Source organism: Ascidiella aspersa, chromosome 4 (genome assembly GCF_963924565.1).
Source record: "Ascidiella aspersa chromosome 4, kaAscAspe10.2, whole genome shotgun sequence".
NCBI lineage: Eukaryota > Metazoa > Chordata > Ascidiacea > Phlebobranchia > Ascidiidae > Ascidiella > Ascidiella aspersa.
This window is the reverse complement of record NC_139450.1, coordinates 24,467,867-24,480,197: the sequence shown is the minus strand read 5'-3', so window position 1 is coordinate 24,480,197 and position 12,331 is coordinate 24,467,867. Positions and strand designations below refer to the sequence as shown.

At 39.1% G+C, this 12,331-nt stretch overlaps 32 non-coding genes and 35 pseudogenes across 32 annotated transcripts; all 67 read left to right on the top strand.

Moving 5' to 3' along the window:
* Positions 1 to 22: 22 nt before the first annotated feature.
* On the top strand, positions 23 to 141 carry LOC146154451 (5S ribosomal RNA; annotated as a pseudogene).
* A 64-nt stretch (positions 142 to 205) lies between these two features.
* Positions 206 to 324, top strand: LOC146154450 (5S ribosomal RNA). Its single transcript, XR_014497214.1, has one exon. It is a non-coding gene; the product is annotated as a 5S ribosomal RNA (ribosomal RNA).
* A 65-nt stretch (positions 325 to 389) lies between these two features.
* On the top strand, positions 390 to 508 carry LOC146154449 (5S ribosomal RNA; annotated as a pseudogene).
* Positions 509 to 573: 65 nt separating this feature from the next.
* Positions 574 to 692, top strand: LOC146154448 (5S ribosomal RNA; annotated as a pseudogene).
* A 65-nt stretch (positions 693 to 757) lies between these two features.
* Positions 758 to 876, top strand: LOC146154447 (5S ribosomal RNA). The gene has a single exon (XR_014498348.1). It is a non-coding gene; the product is annotated as a 5S ribosomal RNA (ribosomal RNA).
* A 64-nt stretch (positions 877 to 940) lies between these two features.
* Positions 941 to 1,069, top strand: LOC146154446 (5S ribosomal RNA; annotated as a pseudogene).
* A 64-nt stretch (positions 1,070 to 1,133) lies between these two features.
* LOC146154445 (5S ribosomal RNA) lies at positions 1,134 to 1,252 on the top strand (annotated as a pseudogene).
* Positions 1,253 to 1,326: 74 nt separating this feature from the next.
* On the top strand, positions 1,327 to 1,445 carry LOC146154444 (5S ribosomal RNA; annotated as a pseudogene).
* A 65-nt stretch (positions 1,446 to 1,510) lies between these two features.
* Positions 1,511 to 1,629, top strand: LOC146154443 (5S ribosomal RNA; annotated as a pseudogene).
* A 64-nt stretch (positions 1,630 to 1,693) lies between these two features.
* LOC146154442 (5S ribosomal RNA) lies at positions 1,694 to 1,812 on the top strand. Its single transcript, XR_014497580.1, has one exon. It is a non-coding gene; the product is annotated as a 5S ribosomal RNA (ribosomal RNA).
* Positions 1,813 to 1,877: 65 nt separating this feature from the next.
* LOC146154441 (5S ribosomal RNA) lies at positions 1,878 to 1,996 on the top strand (annotated as a pseudogene).
* A 74-nt stretch (positions 1,997 to 2,070) lies between these two features.
* On the top strand, positions 2,071 to 2,189 carry LOC146154440 (5S ribosomal RNA). The gene has a single exon (XR_014496004.1). It is a non-coding gene; the product is annotated as a 5S ribosomal RNA (ribosomal RNA).
* Positions 2,190 to 2,254: 65 nt separating this feature from the next.
* On the top strand, positions 2,255 to 2,363 carry LOC146154439 (5S ribosomal RNA; annotated as a pseudogene).
* Positions 2,364 to 2,427: 64 nt separating this feature from the next.
* LOC146154438 (5S ribosomal RNA) lies at positions 2,428 to 2,546 on the top strand. Its single transcript, XR_014495053.1, has one exon. It is a non-coding gene; the product is annotated as a 5S ribosomal RNA (ribosomal RNA).
* A 64-nt stretch (positions 2,547 to 2,610) lies between these two features.
* Positions 2,611 to 2,719, top strand: LOC146154437 (5S ribosomal RNA; annotated as a pseudogene).
* A 64-nt stretch (positions 2,720 to 2,783) lies between these two features.
* On the top strand, positions 2,784 to 2,902 carry LOC146154436 (5S ribosomal RNA). The gene has a single exon (XR_014495790.1). It is a non-coding gene; the product is annotated as a 5S ribosomal RNA (ribosomal RNA).
* A 65-nt stretch (positions 2,903 to 2,967) lies between these two features.
* On the top strand, positions 2,968 to 3,086 carry LOC146154435 (5S ribosomal RNA; annotated as a pseudogene).
* Positions 3,087 to 3,150: 64 nt separating this feature from the next.
* Positions 3,151 to 3,269, top strand: LOC146154434 (5S ribosomal RNA; annotated as a pseudogene).
* A 91-nt stretch (positions 3,270 to 3,360) lies between these two features.
* Positions 3,361 to 3,479, top strand: LOC146154433 (5S ribosomal RNA; annotated as a pseudogene).
* Positions 3,480 to 3,543: 64 nt separating this feature from the next.
* Positions 3,544 to 3,662, top strand: LOC146154432 (5S ribosomal RNA). Its single transcript, XR_014497213.1, has one exon. It is a non-coding gene; the product is annotated as a 5S ribosomal RNA (ribosomal RNA).
* A 65-nt stretch (positions 3,663 to 3,727) lies between these two features.
* On the top strand, positions 3,728 to 3,846 carry LOC146154431 (5S ribosomal RNA; annotated as a pseudogene).
* A 65-nt stretch (positions 3,847 to 3,911) lies between these two features.
* Positions 3,912 to 4,030, top strand: LOC146154430 (5S ribosomal RNA; annotated as a pseudogene).
* Positions 4,031 to 4,095: 65 nt separating this feature from the next.
* Positions 4,096 to 4,214, top strand: LOC146154429 (5S ribosomal RNA). Its single transcript, XR_014498347.1, has one exon. It is a non-coding gene; the product is annotated as a 5S ribosomal RNA (ribosomal RNA).
* A 64-nt stretch (positions 4,215 to 4,278) lies between these two features.
* Positions 4,279 to 4,397, top strand: LOC146154428 (5S ribosomal RNA; annotated as a pseudogene).
* Positions 4,398 to 4,471: 74 nt separating this feature from the next.
* LOC146154427 (5S ribosomal RNA) lies at positions 4,472 to 4,590 on the top strand (annotated as a pseudogene).
* Positions 4,591 to 4,655: 65 nt separating this feature from the next.
* On the top strand, positions 4,656 to 4,774 carry LOC146154426 (5S ribosomal RNA; annotated as a pseudogene).
* Positions 4,775 to 4,838: 64 nt separating this feature from the next.
* LOC146154425 (5S ribosomal RNA) lies at positions 4,839 to 4,957 on the top strand. Its single transcript, XR_014497284.1, has one exon. It is a non-coding gene; the product is annotated as a 5S ribosomal RNA (ribosomal RNA).
* A 65-nt stretch (positions 4,958 to 5,022) lies between these two features.
* On the top strand, positions 5,023 to 5,141 carry LOC146154424 (5S ribosomal RNA; annotated as a pseudogene).
* Positions 5,142 to 5,206: 65 nt separating this feature from the next.
* Positions 5,207 to 5,325, top strand: LOC146154423 (5S ribosomal RNA). Its single transcript, XR_014495825.1, has one exon. It is a non-coding gene; the product is annotated as a 5S ribosomal RNA (ribosomal RNA).
* A 64-nt stretch (positions 5,326 to 5,389) lies between these two features.
* LOC146154422 (5S ribosomal RNA) lies at positions 5,390 to 5,508 on the top strand. The gene has a single exon (XR_014497411.1). It is a non-coding gene; the product is annotated as a 5S ribosomal RNA (ribosomal RNA).
* Positions 5,509 to 5,572: 64 nt separating this feature from the next.
* Positions 5,573 to 5,691, top strand: LOC146154421 (5S ribosomal RNA). The gene has a single exon (XR_014497329.1). It is a non-coding gene; the product is annotated as a 5S ribosomal RNA (ribosomal RNA).
* Positions 5,692 to 5,765: 74 nt separating this feature from the next.
* On the top strand, positions 5,766 to 5,884 carry LOC146154420 (5S ribosomal RNA). Its single transcript, XR_014497718.1, has one exon. It is a non-coding gene; the product is annotated as a 5S ribosomal RNA (ribosomal RNA).
* A 74-nt stretch (positions 5,885 to 5,958) lies between these two features.
* On the top strand, positions 5,959 to 6,077 carry LOC146154419 (5S ribosomal RNA). Its single transcript, XR_014496002.1, has one exon. It is a non-coding gene; the product is annotated as a 5S ribosomal RNA (ribosomal RNA).
* Positions 6,078 to 6,142: 65 nt separating this feature from the next.
* On the top strand, positions 6,143 to 6,251 carry LOC146154418 (5S ribosomal RNA; annotated as a pseudogene).
* A 64-nt stretch (positions 6,252 to 6,315) lies between these two features.
* LOC146154417 (5S ribosomal RNA) lies at positions 6,316 to 6,434 on the top strand. Its single transcript, XR_014495052.1, has one exon. It is a non-coding gene; the product is annotated as a 5S ribosomal RNA (ribosomal RNA).
* A 65-nt stretch (positions 6,435 to 6,499) lies between these two features.
* LOC146154416 (5S ribosomal RNA) lies at positions 6,500 to 6,608 on the top strand (annotated as a pseudogene).
* Positions 6,609 to 6,672: 64 nt separating this feature from the next.
* LOC146154415 (5S ribosomal RNA) lies at positions 6,673 to 6,791 on the top strand. The gene has a single exon (XR_014495051.1). It is a non-coding gene; the product is annotated as a 5S ribosomal RNA (ribosomal RNA).
* A 64-nt stretch (positions 6,792 to 6,855) lies between these two features.
* Positions 6,856 to 6,974, top strand: LOC146154414 (5S ribosomal RNA). Its single transcript, XR_014495438.1, has one exon. It is a non-coding gene; the product is annotated as a 5S ribosomal RNA (ribosomal RNA).
* A 65-nt stretch (positions 6,975 to 7,039) lies between these two features.
* On the top strand, positions 7,040 to 7,158 carry LOC146154413 (5S ribosomal RNA; annotated as a pseudogene).
* Positions 7,159 to 7,222: 64 nt separating this feature from the next.
* Positions 7,223 to 7,341, top strand: LOC146154412 (5S ribosomal RNA). The gene has a single exon (XR_014496275.1). It is a non-coding gene; the product is annotated as a 5S ribosomal RNA (ribosomal RNA).
* Positions 7,342 to 7,405: 64 nt separating this feature from the next.
* LOC146154411 (5S ribosomal RNA) lies at positions 7,406 to 7,524 on the top strand. The gene has a single exon (XR_014497063.1). It is a non-coding gene; the product is annotated as a 5S ribosomal RNA (ribosomal RNA).
* A 64-nt stretch (positions 7,525 to 7,588) lies between these two features.
* LOC146154410 (5S ribosomal RNA) lies at positions 7,589 to 7,707 on the top strand. Its single transcript, XR_014497688.1, has one exon. It is a non-coding gene; the product is annotated as a 5S ribosomal RNA (ribosomal RNA).
* A 74-nt stretch (positions 7,708 to 7,781) lies between these two features.
* LOC146154409 (5S ribosomal RNA) lies at positions 7,782 to 7,900 on the top strand. The gene has a single exon (XR_014495049.1). It is a non-coding gene; the product is annotated as a 5S ribosomal RNA (ribosomal RNA).
* A 64-nt stretch (positions 7,901 to 7,964) lies between these two features.
* On the top strand, positions 7,965 to 8,083 carry LOC146154408 (5S ribosomal RNA). Its single transcript, XR_014496697.1, has one exon. It is a non-coding gene; the product is annotated as a 5S ribosomal RNA (ribosomal RNA).
* A 65-nt stretch (positions 8,084 to 8,148) lies between these two features.
* On the top strand, positions 8,149 to 8,257 carry LOC146154407 (5S ribosomal RNA; annotated as a pseudogene).
* A 64-nt stretch (positions 8,258 to 8,321) lies between these two features.
* LOC146154406 (5S ribosomal RNA) lies at positions 8,322 to 8,440 on the top strand. Its single transcript, XR_014495048.1, has one exon. It is a non-coding gene; the product is annotated as a 5S ribosomal RNA (ribosomal RNA).
* Positions 8,441 to 8,504: 64 nt separating this feature from the next.
* Positions 8,505 to 8,613, top strand: LOC146154405 (5S ribosomal RNA; annotated as a pseudogene).
* A 64-nt stretch (positions 8,614 to 8,677) lies between these two features.
* LOC146154404 (5S ribosomal RNA) lies at positions 8,678 to 8,796 on the top strand. Its single transcript, XR_014495789.1, has one exon. It is a non-coding gene; the product is annotated as a 5S ribosomal RNA (ribosomal RNA).
* Positions 8,797 to 8,861: 65 nt separating this feature from the next.
* LOC146154403 (5S ribosomal RNA) lies at positions 8,862 to 8,980 on the top strand (annotated as a pseudogene).
* Positions 8,981 to 9,044: 64 nt separating this feature from the next.
* On the top strand, positions 9,045 to 9,163 carry LOC146154402 (5S ribosomal RNA; annotated as a pseudogene).
* A 91-nt stretch (positions 9,164 to 9,254) lies between these two features.
* LOC146154401 (5S ribosomal RNA) lies at positions 9,255 to 9,373 on the top strand (annotated as a pseudogene).
* A 65-nt stretch (positions 9,374 to 9,438) lies between these two features.
* On the top strand, positions 9,439 to 9,557 carry LOC146154400 (5S ribosomal RNA; annotated as a pseudogene).
* A 65-nt stretch (positions 9,558 to 9,622) lies between these two features.
* On the top strand, positions 9,623 to 9,741 carry LOC146154399 (5S ribosomal RNA; annotated as a pseudogene).
* A 65-nt stretch (positions 9,742 to 9,806) lies between these two features.
* On the top strand, positions 9,807 to 9,925 carry LOC146154398 (5S ribosomal RNA). The gene has a single exon (XR_014498346.1). It is a non-coding gene; the product is annotated as a 5S ribosomal RNA (ribosomal RNA).
* Positions 9,926 to 9,989: 64 nt separating this feature from the next.
* Positions 9,990 to 10,108, top strand: LOC146154397 (5S ribosomal RNA; annotated as a pseudogene).
* Positions 10,109 to 10,182: 74 nt separating this feature from the next.
* LOC146154396 (5S ribosomal RNA) lies at positions 10,183 to 10,301 on the top strand (annotated as a pseudogene).
* Positions 10,302 to 10,366: 65 nt separating this feature from the next.
* LOC146154395 (5S ribosomal RNA) lies at positions 10,367 to 10,485 on the top strand (annotated as a pseudogene).
* A 64-nt stretch (positions 10,486 to 10,549) lies between these two features.
* Positions 10,550 to 10,668, top strand: LOC146154394 (5S ribosomal RNA). Its single transcript, XR_014498127.1, has one exon. It is a non-coding gene; the product is annotated as a 5S ribosomal RNA (ribosomal RNA).
* Positions 10,669 to 10,733: 65 nt separating this feature from the next.
* Positions 10,734 to 10,852, top strand: LOC146154393 (5S ribosomal RNA; annotated as a pseudogene).
* A 65-nt stretch (positions 10,853 to 10,917) lies between these two features.
* Positions 10,918 to 11,036, top strand: LOC146154392 (5S ribosomal RNA). The gene has a single exon (XR_014495824.1). It is a non-coding gene; the product is annotated as a 5S ribosomal RNA (ribosomal RNA).
* A 64-nt stretch (positions 11,037 to 11,100) lies between these two features.
* Positions 11,101 to 11,219, top strand: LOC146154391 (5S ribosomal RNA). The gene has a single exon (XR_014497410.1). It is a non-coding gene; the product is annotated as a 5S ribosomal RNA (ribosomal RNA).
* A 64-nt stretch (positions 11,220 to 11,283) lies between these two features.
* LOC146154390 (5S ribosomal RNA) lies at positions 11,284 to 11,402 on the top strand. The gene has a single exon (XR_014497206.1). It is a non-coding gene; the product is annotated as a 5S ribosomal RNA (ribosomal RNA).
* A 74-nt stretch (positions 11,403 to 11,476) lies between these two features.
* Positions 11,477 to 11,595, top strand: LOC146154389 (5S ribosomal RNA). The gene has a single exon (XR_014497716.1). It is a non-coding gene; the product is annotated as a 5S ribosomal RNA (ribosomal RNA).
* Positions 11,596 to 11,669: 74 nt separating this feature from the next.
* LOC146154388 (5S ribosomal RNA) lies at positions 11,670 to 11,788 on the top strand. Its single transcript, XR_014496001.1, has one exon. It is a non-coding gene; the product is annotated as a 5S ribosomal RNA (ribosomal RNA).
* A 65-nt stretch (positions 11,789 to 11,853) lies between these two features.
* On the top strand, positions 11,854 to 11,962 carry LOC146154387 (5S ribosomal RNA; annotated as a pseudogene).
* A 64-nt stretch (positions 11,963 to 12,026) lies between these two features.
* On the top strand, positions 12,027 to 12,145 carry LOC146154386 (5S ribosomal RNA). Its single transcript, XR_014495047.1, has one exon. It is a non-coding gene; the product is annotated as a 5S ribosomal RNA (ribosomal RNA).
* Positions 12,146 to 12,210: 65 nt separating this feature from the next.
* On the top strand, positions 12,211 to 12,319 carry LOC146154385 (5S ribosomal RNA; annotated as a pseudogene).
* Positions 12,320 to 12,331: the final 12 nt, after the last annotated feature.

Sequence of the window (12,331 nt, the reverse complement as noted above, 5' to 3'; positions counted from 1 at the left end):
CCAAAAAATGTTGACCAATACTGTCTACGACCATACCAGGTTGAAAGCACCCGATCTCGTCCGATCTCGGAAGTTAAGCAACGTCGGGATTGTTTAGTACTTGGATGGGTGACCGCCTAGCAATACCAATTGTCGTAGGCACAATATGATTTATTTAAGTTTTTACAGTTTTAAATAGATTAGACCATAAATGTTGACCAATACTTTCTACGACCATACCAGGTTGAATGCACCCGATCTCGTCCGATCTCGGACGTTAAGCAACGTCGGGATTGGTTAGTACTTGGATGGGTGACCGCTTAGGAATACCAATTGTCGTAGACACAACATGATTTATTTATGTTTTTACATTTTTAAATAGATTAGACCAAAAAATGTTGACGAATACTGGCTACGACCATACGAGGTTGAACGCACCCGATCTTGTCCGATCTCGGAAGTTAAGCAACGTCGGGATTGGTTAGTACTTGGATGGGTGACCGCCTAGGAATACCAATTGTCGTAGACAAAATATGATTTATTTAAGTTTTTACATTTTTAAATAGATTAGACCAAAAAATGTTGACCAATACTGGCTACGACCATACCAGGTTGAATGCACCCGATCTCGTTCGATCTCGGAAGTTAAGCAACGTCGGGATTGATTAGTACTTGGATGGGTGACCGCCTAGGAATACCAATTGTCATAGGCAAAATATGATTTATTTAAGTTTTTACATTTTTAAATAGATTAGACCAAAAAATGTTGACCAATACTGGCTACGACCATACCAGGTTGAATGCACCCGATCTCGTCCGATCTCGGAAGTTAAGCAACGTCGGGATTGGTTAGTGCTTGGATGGGTGACCGCCTAGGAATACCAATTGTCGTAGGCACAATATGATTTACTTAAGTTTTTACATTTTTAAATAGATTAGACCATAACTGTTGACCAATACTGTCTACGACCATACCAGGTTGAATGCACCCGATCTCGTGCGATCTCGTGCGATCTCGGAAGTTAAGCAACGTCGGGATTGGTTAGTACTTGGATGGGTGACCGCCTAGGAATACCAATTGTCGTAGGCAAAATATGATTTATTTAAGTTTTTACTTTTTTAAATAGATTAGACGTAAAATGTTGAGAAATACTGCTTACGACCATACCAGTTTGAATGCACCCGATCTCGTCCGATCTCGGAAGTTAAGCAACGTCGGGATTGGTTAGTACTTGGATGGGTGACCGCATAGGAATTCCAATTGTCATAGGCAAAATATGATTTATAAAATATATTTAAATGTTAACATTTTTGAAGATTTTAGACCAAAAAATGTTGACCACTACTGTCTACGACCATACCAGGTTGAATGCACCCGATCTCGTCCGATCTCGGAAGTTAAGCAACGTCGGGATTGGTTAGTACTTGGATGGGTGACCGCCTAGCAATACCAATTGTCATAGGCAAAATATGATTTATTTAAGTTTTTACATTTTTAAATAGATTAGACCAAAAAATGTTGACCAATACTGGCTACGAACATACCAGATTGAATGCACCCGATCTCGTCCGATCTCGGAAGTTAAGCAACGTCGGGATTGGTTAGTACTTGGATGGGTGACCGCCTAGGAATACCAATTGTCGTAGGCATAATATCATTTATTTAAGTTTTTACATTTTTAAATAGATTAGACCATAAATGTTGACGAATACTGTTAACGACCATACCAGGTTGAATGCACCCGATCTCGTCCGATCTCGGAAGTTAAGCAACGTCGGGATTGGTTAGTACTTGGATGGGTGACCGCCTAGGAATACCAATTGTCGTAGGCATAATATCATTTATTTAAGTTTTTACATTTTTAAATAGATTAGACCAAAAAATGTTGACCAATACTGGCTACGAAAATACAAGATTGAATGCACCCGATCTCGTCCGATCTCGGAACTTAAGCAACGTCGGGATTGGTTAGTACTTGGATGGGTGACCGCATAGGAATTCCAATTGTCATAGGCAAAATATGATTTATAAAATATATTTAAATGTTAACATTTTTGAAGATTTTAGACCAAAAAATGTTGACCAATACTGTCTACGACCATACCAGGTTGAATGCACCCGATCTCGTCCGATCTCGGAAGTTAAGCAATGTCGGGATTGGTTAGTACTTGGATGGGTGACCGCCTAGGAATACCAATTGTCGTAGGCAAAATATGATTTATTTAAGTTTTTACATTTTTAAATAGATTAGACCAAAAAATGTTGACCAATACTGGCTACGACCATACCAGGTTGAATGCACCCGATCTCGGAAGTTAAGCAACGTCGGGATTGGTTAGTACTTGGATGGGTGACCGCCTAGGAATACCAATTGTCGTAGGCACAATATGATATATTTAAGTTTTTACATTTTTAAATATATTAGACCATAAATGTTGACCAATACTGTCTACGACCATACCAGGTTGAATGCACCCGATCTCGTCCGATCTCGGAAGTTAAGCAACGTCGGGATTGGTTAGTACTTGGATGGGTGACCGCCTAGGAATACCAATTGTCGTAGGCACAATATCATTTATTTAAGTTTTTACATTTTTAAATAGATTAGACCATAAATGTTGACCAATACTGTCTACGACCATACCAGGTTGAATGCACCCGATCTCGGAAGTTAAGCAATGTCGGGATTGGTTAGTGCTTGGATGGGTGACCGCCTAGGAATACCAATTGTCGTAGGCACAATATCATTTATTTAAGTTTTTACATTTTTAAATAGATTAGACCATAAATGTTGACCAACACTGACTACGACCATACCAGGTTGAATGCACCCGATCTCGTCCGATCTCGGAAGTTAAGCAACGTCGGGATTGGTTAGTACTTGGATGGGTGACCGCCTAGGAATACCAATTGTCGTAGGCATAATATCATTTATTTAAGTTTTTACATTTTTAAATAGATTAGACCAAAAAATGTTGATCAATACTGTCTACGACCATACCAGGTTGAATGCAACCGATCTCGTCCAATCTCGGAAGTTAAGCAACGTCGGGATTGGTTAGTACTTGGATATGTGACCGCCTAGGAATACCAATTGTCGTAGGCAATATATGATTTATTTAATTTTTACATTTTTAAATAGATTAGACCAAAAAATGTTGAGCAATACTGCCTACGACCATACCATATTGAATGCACCCGATCTCGTCCGTTCTCGGAAGTTAAGCAACGTCGGGATTGGTTAGTGCTTGGATGGGTGACCGCCTAGGAATACCAATTGTCGTAGGCAAAATATGATTTATTTAAGTTTTTATTTTTTTAAATATATTTAAATGTTAACTTTTTTAAAGATTGTAGACCAAAAAATGTTGACCAATACGGTCTACGACCATACCAGGTTGAAAGCACCCGATCTCGTCCGATCTCGGAAGTTAAGCAACGTCGGGATTGTTTAGTACTTGGATGGGTGACCGCCTAGCAATACCAATTGTCGTAGGCACAATAAGATTTATTTAAGTTTTTACAGTTTTAAATAGATTAGACCATAAATGTTGACCAATACTTTCTACGACCATACCAGGTTGAATGCACCCGATCTCGTCCGATCTCGGACGTTAAGCAACGTCGGGATTGGTTAGTACTTGGATGGGTGACCGCTTAGGAATACCAATTGTCGTAGACACAATATGATTTATTTATGTTTTTACATTTTTAAATAGATTAGACCAAAAAATGTTGACCAATACTGGCTACGACCATACGAGGTTGAATGCACCCGATCTCGTCCGATCTCGGAAGTTAAGCAACGTCGGGATTGGTTAGTACTTGGATGGGTGACCGCCTAGGAATACCAATTGTCGTAGACAAAATATGATTTATTTAAGTTTTTACATTTTTAAATAGATTAGACCAAAAAATGTTGACCAATACTGGCTACGACCATACCAGGTTGAATGCACCCGATCTCGTTCGATCTCGGAAGTTAAGCAACGTCGGGATTGATTAGTACTTGGATGGGTGACCGCCTAGGAATACCAATTGTCATAGGCAAAATATGATTTATTTAAGTTTTTACATTTTTAAATAGATTAGACCAAAAAATGTTGACCAATACTGGCTACGACCATACCAGGTTGAATGCACCCGATCTCGTCCGATCTCGGAAGTTAAGCAACGTCGGGATTGGTTAGTGCTTGGATGGGTGACCGCCTAGGAATACCAATTGTCGTAGGCAAAATATGATTTATTTAAGTTTTTACTTTTTTAAATAGATTAGACGTAAAATGTTGAGAAATACTGCTTACGACCATACCAGTTTGAATGCACCCGATCTCGTCCGATCTCGGAAGTTAAGCAACGTCGGGATTGGTTAGTACTTGGATGGGTGACCGCATAGGAATTCCAATTGTCATAGGCAAAATATTATTTATAAAATATATTTAAATGTTAACATTTTTGAAGATTTTAGACCAAAAAATGTTGACCACTACTGTCTACGACCATACCAGGTTGAATGCACCCGATCTCGTCCGATCTCGGAAGTTAAGCAACGTCGGGATTGGTTAGTACTTGGATGGGTGACCGCCTAGCAATACCAATTGTCATAGGCAAAATATGATTTATTTAAGTTTTTACATTTTTAAATAGATTAGACCAAAAAATGTTGACCAATACTGGCTACGAACATACCAGATTGAATGCACCCGATCTCGTCCGATCTCGGAAGTTAAGCAACGTCGGGATTGGTTAGTACTTGGATGGGTGACCGCCTAGGAATACCAATTGTCGTAGGCATAATATCATTTATTTAAGTTTTTACATTTTTAAATAGATTAGACCATAAATGTTGACGAATACTGTCTACGACCATACCAGGTTGAATGCACCCGATCTCGTCCGATCTCGGAAGTTGAGCAACGTCGGGATTGGTTAGTACTTGGATGGGTGACCGCCTAGGAATACCAATTGTCGTAGGCAAAATATGATTTATTTAAGTTTTTACATTTTTAAATAGATTAGACCAAAAAATGTTGACCAATACTGGCTACGAAAATACAAGATTGAATGCACCCGATCTCGTCCGATCTCGGAAGTTAAGCAACGTCGGGATTGGTTAGTACTTGGATGGGTGACCGCCTAGGAATACCAATTGTCGTAGGCAAAATATGATTTATTTAAGTTTTTACATTTTTAAATAGATTAGACCAAAAAATGTTGACCAATACTGGCTACGACCATACCAGGTTGAATGCACCTGATCTCGTCCGATCTCGGAAGTTAAGCAACGTCGGGATTGGTTAGTACTTGGATGGGTGACCGCCTAGGAATACCAATTGTCGTAGCCACAATATGATTTATTTAAGTTTTTACATTTTTAAATAGATTAGACCATAAATGTTGACCAATACTGTCTACGACCATACCAGGTTGAATGCACCCGATCTGGTCCGATCTCGGAAGTTAAGCAACGTCGGGATTGGTTAGTACTTGGATGGGTGACCGCCTAGGAATACCAATTGTCGTAGGCAAAATATGATTTATTTAAGTTTTTACTTTTTTAAATAGATTAGACGTAAAATGTTGAGAAATACTGTCTACGACCATACCAGGTTGAATGCACCCGATCTCGTCCGATCTCGGAAGTTAAGCAACGTCGGGATTGGTTAGTACTTTGATGGGTGACCGCATAGGAATTCCAATTGTCATAGACAAAATATGATTTATAAAATATATTTAAATGTTAACATTTTTGAAGACTTTAGACCAAAAAATGTTGACCAATACTGTCTACGACCATACCAGGTTGAATGCACCCGATCTCGTCCGATCTCGGAAGTTAAGCAACGTCGGGATTGGTTAGTACTTGGATGGGTGACCGCATAGGAATTCCAATTGTCATAGGCAAAATATGATTTATAAAATATATTTAAATGTTAACATTTTTGAAGATTTCAGACCAAAAAATGTTGACCAATACTGTCTACGACCATACCAGGTTGAATGCACCCGATCTCGTCCGATCTCGGAAGTTAAGCAATGTCGGGATTGGTTAGTACTTGGATGGGTGACCGCCTAGGAATACCAATTGTCGTAGGCAAAATATGATTTATTTAAGTTTTTACATTTTTAAATAGATTAGACCAAAAAATGTTGACCAATACTGGCTACGACCATACCAGGTTGAATGCACCCGATCTCGGAAGTTAAGCAACGTCGGGATTGGTTAGTACTTGGATGGGTGACCGCCTAGGAATTCCAATTGTCGTAGGCACAATATGATTTATTTAAGTTTTTACATTTTTAAATAGATTAGACCATAAATGTTGACCAATACTGTCTACGACCATACCAGGTTGAATGCACCCGATCTCGTCCGATCTCGGAAGTTAAGCAACGTCGGGATTGGTTAGTACTTGGATGGGTGACCGCCTAGGAATACCAATTGTCGTAGGCAAAATATGATTTATTTAAGTTTTTACATTTTTAAATAGATTAGACCAAAAAATGTTGACCAATACTGGCTACGACCATACCAGGTTGAATGCACCCGATCTCGGAAGTTAAGCAACGTCGGGATTGGTTAGTACTTGGATGGGTGACCGCCTAGGAATACCAATTGTCGTAGGCACAATATCATTTATTTAGGTTTTTACATTTTTAAATAGATTAGACCATAAATGTTGACCAATACTGTCTACGACCATACCAGGTTGAATGCACCCGATCTCGTCCGATCTCGGAAGTTAAGCAACGTCGGGATTGGTTAGTACTTGGATGGGTGACCGCCTAGGAATACCAATTGTCGTAGGCATAATATCATTTATTTAGGTTTTTACATTTTTAAATAGATTAGACCATAAATGTTGACCAATACTGTCTACGACCATACCAGGTTGAATGCACCCGATCTCGTCCGATCTCGGAAGTTAAGCAACGTCGGGATTGGTTAGTACTTGGATGGGTGACCGCCTAGGAACACCAATTGTCGTAGGCAAAATATGATTTATTTAAGTTTTTACATTTTTAAATAGATTAGACCAAAAAATGTTGACCAATACTGGCTACGAACATACCAGGTTGAATGCACCCGATCTCGTCCGATCTCGGAAGTTAAGCAACGTCCGGATTGGTTAGTACTTGGATGGGTGACCGCCTTGGAATACCAATTGTCGTAGCCAAAATATGATTTATTTAAGTTTTTCATTTTTAAATAGATTAGACCTAAAAATGTTGACCAATACTGGCTACGACCATACCAGGTTGAATGCACCCGATCTCGTCCGATCTCGGAAGTTAAGCAACGTCGGGATTGGTTAGTACTTGGATGGGTGACCGCCTAGGAATACCAATTGTCGTAGGCACAATATGATTTATTTAAGTTTTTACATTTTTAAATAGATTAGACCATAAATGTTGACCAATACTGTCTACGACCATACCAGGTTGAATGCACCCGATCTCGTCCGATCTCGGAAGTTAAGCAACGTCGGGATTAGTTAGTACTTGGATGGGTGACCGCCTAGGAATACCAATTGTCGTAGGCAAAATATGATTTATTTAAGTTTTTACTTTTTTAAATAGATTAGACGTAAAATGTTGAGAAACACTGCTTATGACCATACCAGGTTGAATGCACCCGATCTCGTCCGATCTCGGAAGTTAAGCAACGTCGGGATTGGTTAGTACTTGTATGGGTGACCGCATAGGAATTCCAATTGTCATAGGCAAAATATGATTTATAAAATATATTTAAATGTTAACATTTTTGAAGATTTTAGACCAAAAAATGTTGACCAATACTGTCTACGACCATACCAGGTTGAATGCACCCGATCTCGTCCGATCTCGGAAGTTAAGCAACGTCGGGATTGGTTAGTACTTGGATGGGTGACCGCCTAGGAATACCAATTGTCGTAGGCAAAATATGATTTATTTAAGTTTTTACTTTTTTAAATAGATTAGACGTAAAATGTTGAGAAACACTGCTTATGACCATACCAGGTTGAATGCACCCGATCTCGTCCGATCTCGGAAGTTAAGCAATGTCGGGATTGGTTAGTACTTGGATGGGTGACCGCCTAGGAATACCAATTGTCGTAGGCAAAATATGATTTATTTAAGTTTTTACATTTTTAAATAGATTAGACCAAAAAATGTTGACCAATACTGGCTACGACCATACCAGGTTGAATGCACCCGATCTCGGAAGTTAAGCAACGTCGGGATTGGTTAGTACTTGGATGGGTGACCGCCTAGGAATACCAATTGTCGTAGGCACAATATGATTTATTTAAGTTTTTACATTTTTAAATAGATTAGACCATAAATGTTGACCAATACTGTCTACGACCATACCAGGTTGAATGCACCCGATCTCGTCCGATCTCGGAAGTTAAGCAACGTCGGGATTGGTTAGTACTTGGATGGGTGACCGCCTAGGAATACCAATTGTCGTAGGCACAATATCATTTATTTAAGTTTTTACATTTTTAAATAGATTAGACCATAAATGTTGACCAATACTGTCTACGACCATACCAGGTTGAATGCACCCGATCTCGGAAGTTAAGCAATGTCGGGATTGGTTAGTGCTTGGATGGGTGACCGCCTAGGAATACCAATTGTCGTAGGCACAATATCATTTATTTAAGTTTTTACATTTTTAAATAGATTAGACCATAAATGTTGACCAACACTGACTACGACCATACCAGGTTGAATGCACCCGATCTCGTCCGATCTCGGAAGTTAAGCAACGTCGGGATTGGTTAGTACTTGGATGGGTGACCGCCTAGGAATACCAATTGTCGTAGGCATAATATCATTTATTTAAGTTTTTACATTTTTAAATAGATTAGACCAAAAAATGTTGATCAATACTGTCTACGACCATACCAGGTTGAATGCAACCGATCTCGTCCAATCTCGGAAGTTAAGCAACGTCGGGATTGGTTAGTACTTGGATATGTGACCGCCTAGGAATACCAATTGTCGTAGGCAATATATGATTTATTTAATTTTTACATTTTTAAATAGATTAGACCAAAAAATGTTGAGCAATACTGCCTACGACCATACCATATTGAATGCACCCGATCTCGTCCGTTCTCGGAAGTTAAGCAACGTCGGGATTGGTTAGTGCTTGGATGGGTGACCGCCTAGGAATACCAATTGTCGTAGGCAAAATATGATTTATTTAAGTTTTTATTTTTTTAAATATATTTAAATGTTAACTTTTTTAAAGATTGTAGACCAAAAAATGTTGACCAATACGGTCTACGACCATACCAGGTTGAAAGCACCCGATCTCGTCCGATCTCGAAAGTTAAGCAACGTCGGGATTGTTTAGTACTTGGATGGGTGACCGCCTAGCAATACCAATTGTCGTAGGCACAATAAGATTTATTTATGTTTTTACATTTTTAAATAGATTAGACCAAAAAATGTTGACCAATACTGGCTACGACCATACGAGGTTGAATGCACCCGATCTCGTCCGATCTCGGAAGTTAAGCAACGTCGGGATTGGTTAGTACTTGGATGGGTGACCGCCTAGGAATACCAATTGTCGTAGACAAAATATGATTTATTTAAGTTTTTACATTTTTAAATAGATTAGACCAAAAAATGTTGACCAATACTGGCTACGACCATACCAGGTTGAATGCACCCGATCTCGTTCGATCTCGGAAGTTAAGCAACGTCGGGATTGATTAGTACTTGGATGGGTGACCGCCTAGGAATACCAATTGTCTTAGGCAAAATATGATTTATTTAAGTTTTTACATTTTTAAATAGATTAGACCAAAAAATGTTGACCAATACTGGCTACGACCATACCAGGTTGAATGCACCCGATCTCGTCCGATCTCGGAAGTTAAGCAACGTCGGGATTGGTTAGTGCTTGGATGGGTGACCGCCTAGGAATACCAATTGTCGTAGGCAAAATATGATTTATTTAAGTTTTTACTTTTTTAAATAGATTAGACGTAAAATGTTGAGAAATACTGCTTACGACCATACCAGTTTGAATGCACCCGATCTCGTCCGATCTCGGAAGTTAAGCAACGTCGGGATTGGTTAGTACTTGGATGGGTGACCGCATAGGAATTCCAATTGTCATAGGCAAAATATTATTTATAAAATATATTTAAATGTTAACATTTTTGAAGATTTTAGACCAAAAAATGTTGACCACTACTGTCTACGACCATACCAGGTTGAATGCACCCGATCTCGTCCGATCTCGGAAGTTAAGCAACGTCGGGATTGGTTAGTACTTGGATGGGTGACCGCCTAGCAATACCAATTGTCATAGGCAAAATATGATTTATTTAAGTTTTTACATTTTTAAATAGATTAGACCAAAAAATGTTGACCAATACTGGCTACGAACATACCAGATTGAATGCACCCGATCTCGTCCGATCTCGGAAGTTAAGCAACGTCGGGATTGGTTAGTACTTGGATGGGTGACCGCCTAGGAATACCAATTGTCGTAGGCATAATATCATTTATTTAAGTTTTTACATTTTTAAATAGATTAGACCATAAATGTTGACGAATACTGTCTACGACCATACCAGGTTGAATGCACCCGATCTCGTCCGATCTCGGAAGTTGAGCAACGTCGGGATTGATTAGTACTTGGATGGGTGACCGCCTAGGAATACCAATTGTCGTAGGCAAAATATGATTTATTTAAGTTTTTACATTTTTAAATAGATTAGACCAAAAAATGTTGACCAATACTGGCTACGAAAATACAAGATTGAATGCACCCGATCTCGTCCGATCTCGGAAGTTAAGCAACGTCGGGATTGGTTAGTACTTGGATGGGTGACCGCCTAGGAATACCAATTGTCGTAGGCAAAATATGATTTATTTAAGTTTTTACATTTTTAAATAGATTAGACCAAAAAATGTTGACCAATACTGGCTACGACCATACCAGGTTGAATGCACCTGATCTCGTCCGATCTCGGAAGTTAAGCAACGTCGGGATTGGTTAGTACTTGGATGGGTGACCGCCTAGGAATACCAATTGTCGTAGCCACAATATGATTTATTTAAGTTTTTACATTTTTAAATAGATTAGACCATAAATGTTGACCAATACTGTCTACGACCATACCAGGTTGAATGCACCCGATCTGGTCCGATCTCGGAAGTTAAGCAACGTCGGGATTGGTTAGTACTTGGATGGGTGACCGCCTAGGAATACCAATTGTCGTAGGCAAAATATGATTTATTTAAGTTTTTACTTTTTTAAATAGATTAGACGTAAAATGTTGAGAAATACTGTCTACGACCATACCAGGTTGAATGCACCCGATCTCGTCCGATCTCGGAAGTTAAGCAACGTCGGGATTGGTTAGTACTTGGATGGGTGACCGCATAGGAATTCCAATTGTCATAGACAAAATATGATTTATAAAATATATTTAAATGTTAACATTTTTGAAGACTTTAGACCAAAAAATGTTGACCAATACTGTCTACGACCATACCAGGTTGAATGCACCCGATCTCGTCCGATCTCGGAAGTTAAGCAACGTCGGGATTGGTTAGTACTTGGATGGGTGACCGCATAGGAATTCCAATTGTCATAGGCAAAATATGATTTATAAAATATATTTAAATGTTAACATTTTTGAAGATTTTAGACCAAAAAATGTTGACCAATACTGTCTACGACCATACCAGGTTGAATGCACCCGATCTCGTCCGATCTCGGAAGTTAAGCAATGTCGGGATTGGTTAGTACTTGGATGGGTGACCGCCTAGGAATACCAATTGTCGTAGGCAAAATATGATTTATTTAAGTTTTTACATTTTTAAATAGATTAGACCAAAAAATGTTGACCAATACTGGCTACGACCATACCAGGTTGAATGCACCCGATCTCGGAAGTTAAGCAACGTCGGGATTGGTTAGTACTTGGATGGGTGACCGCCTAGGAATTCCAATTGTCGTAGGCACAATATGATTTATTTAAGTTTTTACATTTTTAAATAGATTAGACCATAAATGTTGACCAATACTGTCTACGACCATACCAGGTTGAATGCACCCGATCTCGTCCGATCTCGGAAGTTAAGCAACGTCGGGATTGGTTAGTACTTGGATGGGTGACCGCCTAGGAATACCAATTGTCGTAGGCAAAATATGATTTATTTAAGTTTTTACATTTTTAAATAGATTAGACCAAAAAATGTTGACCAATACTGGCTACGACCATACCAGGTTGAATGCACCCGATCTCGGAAGTTAAGCAACGTCGGGATTGGTTAGTACTTGGATGGGTGACCGCCTAGGAATACCAATTGTCGTAGGCACAATATCATTTA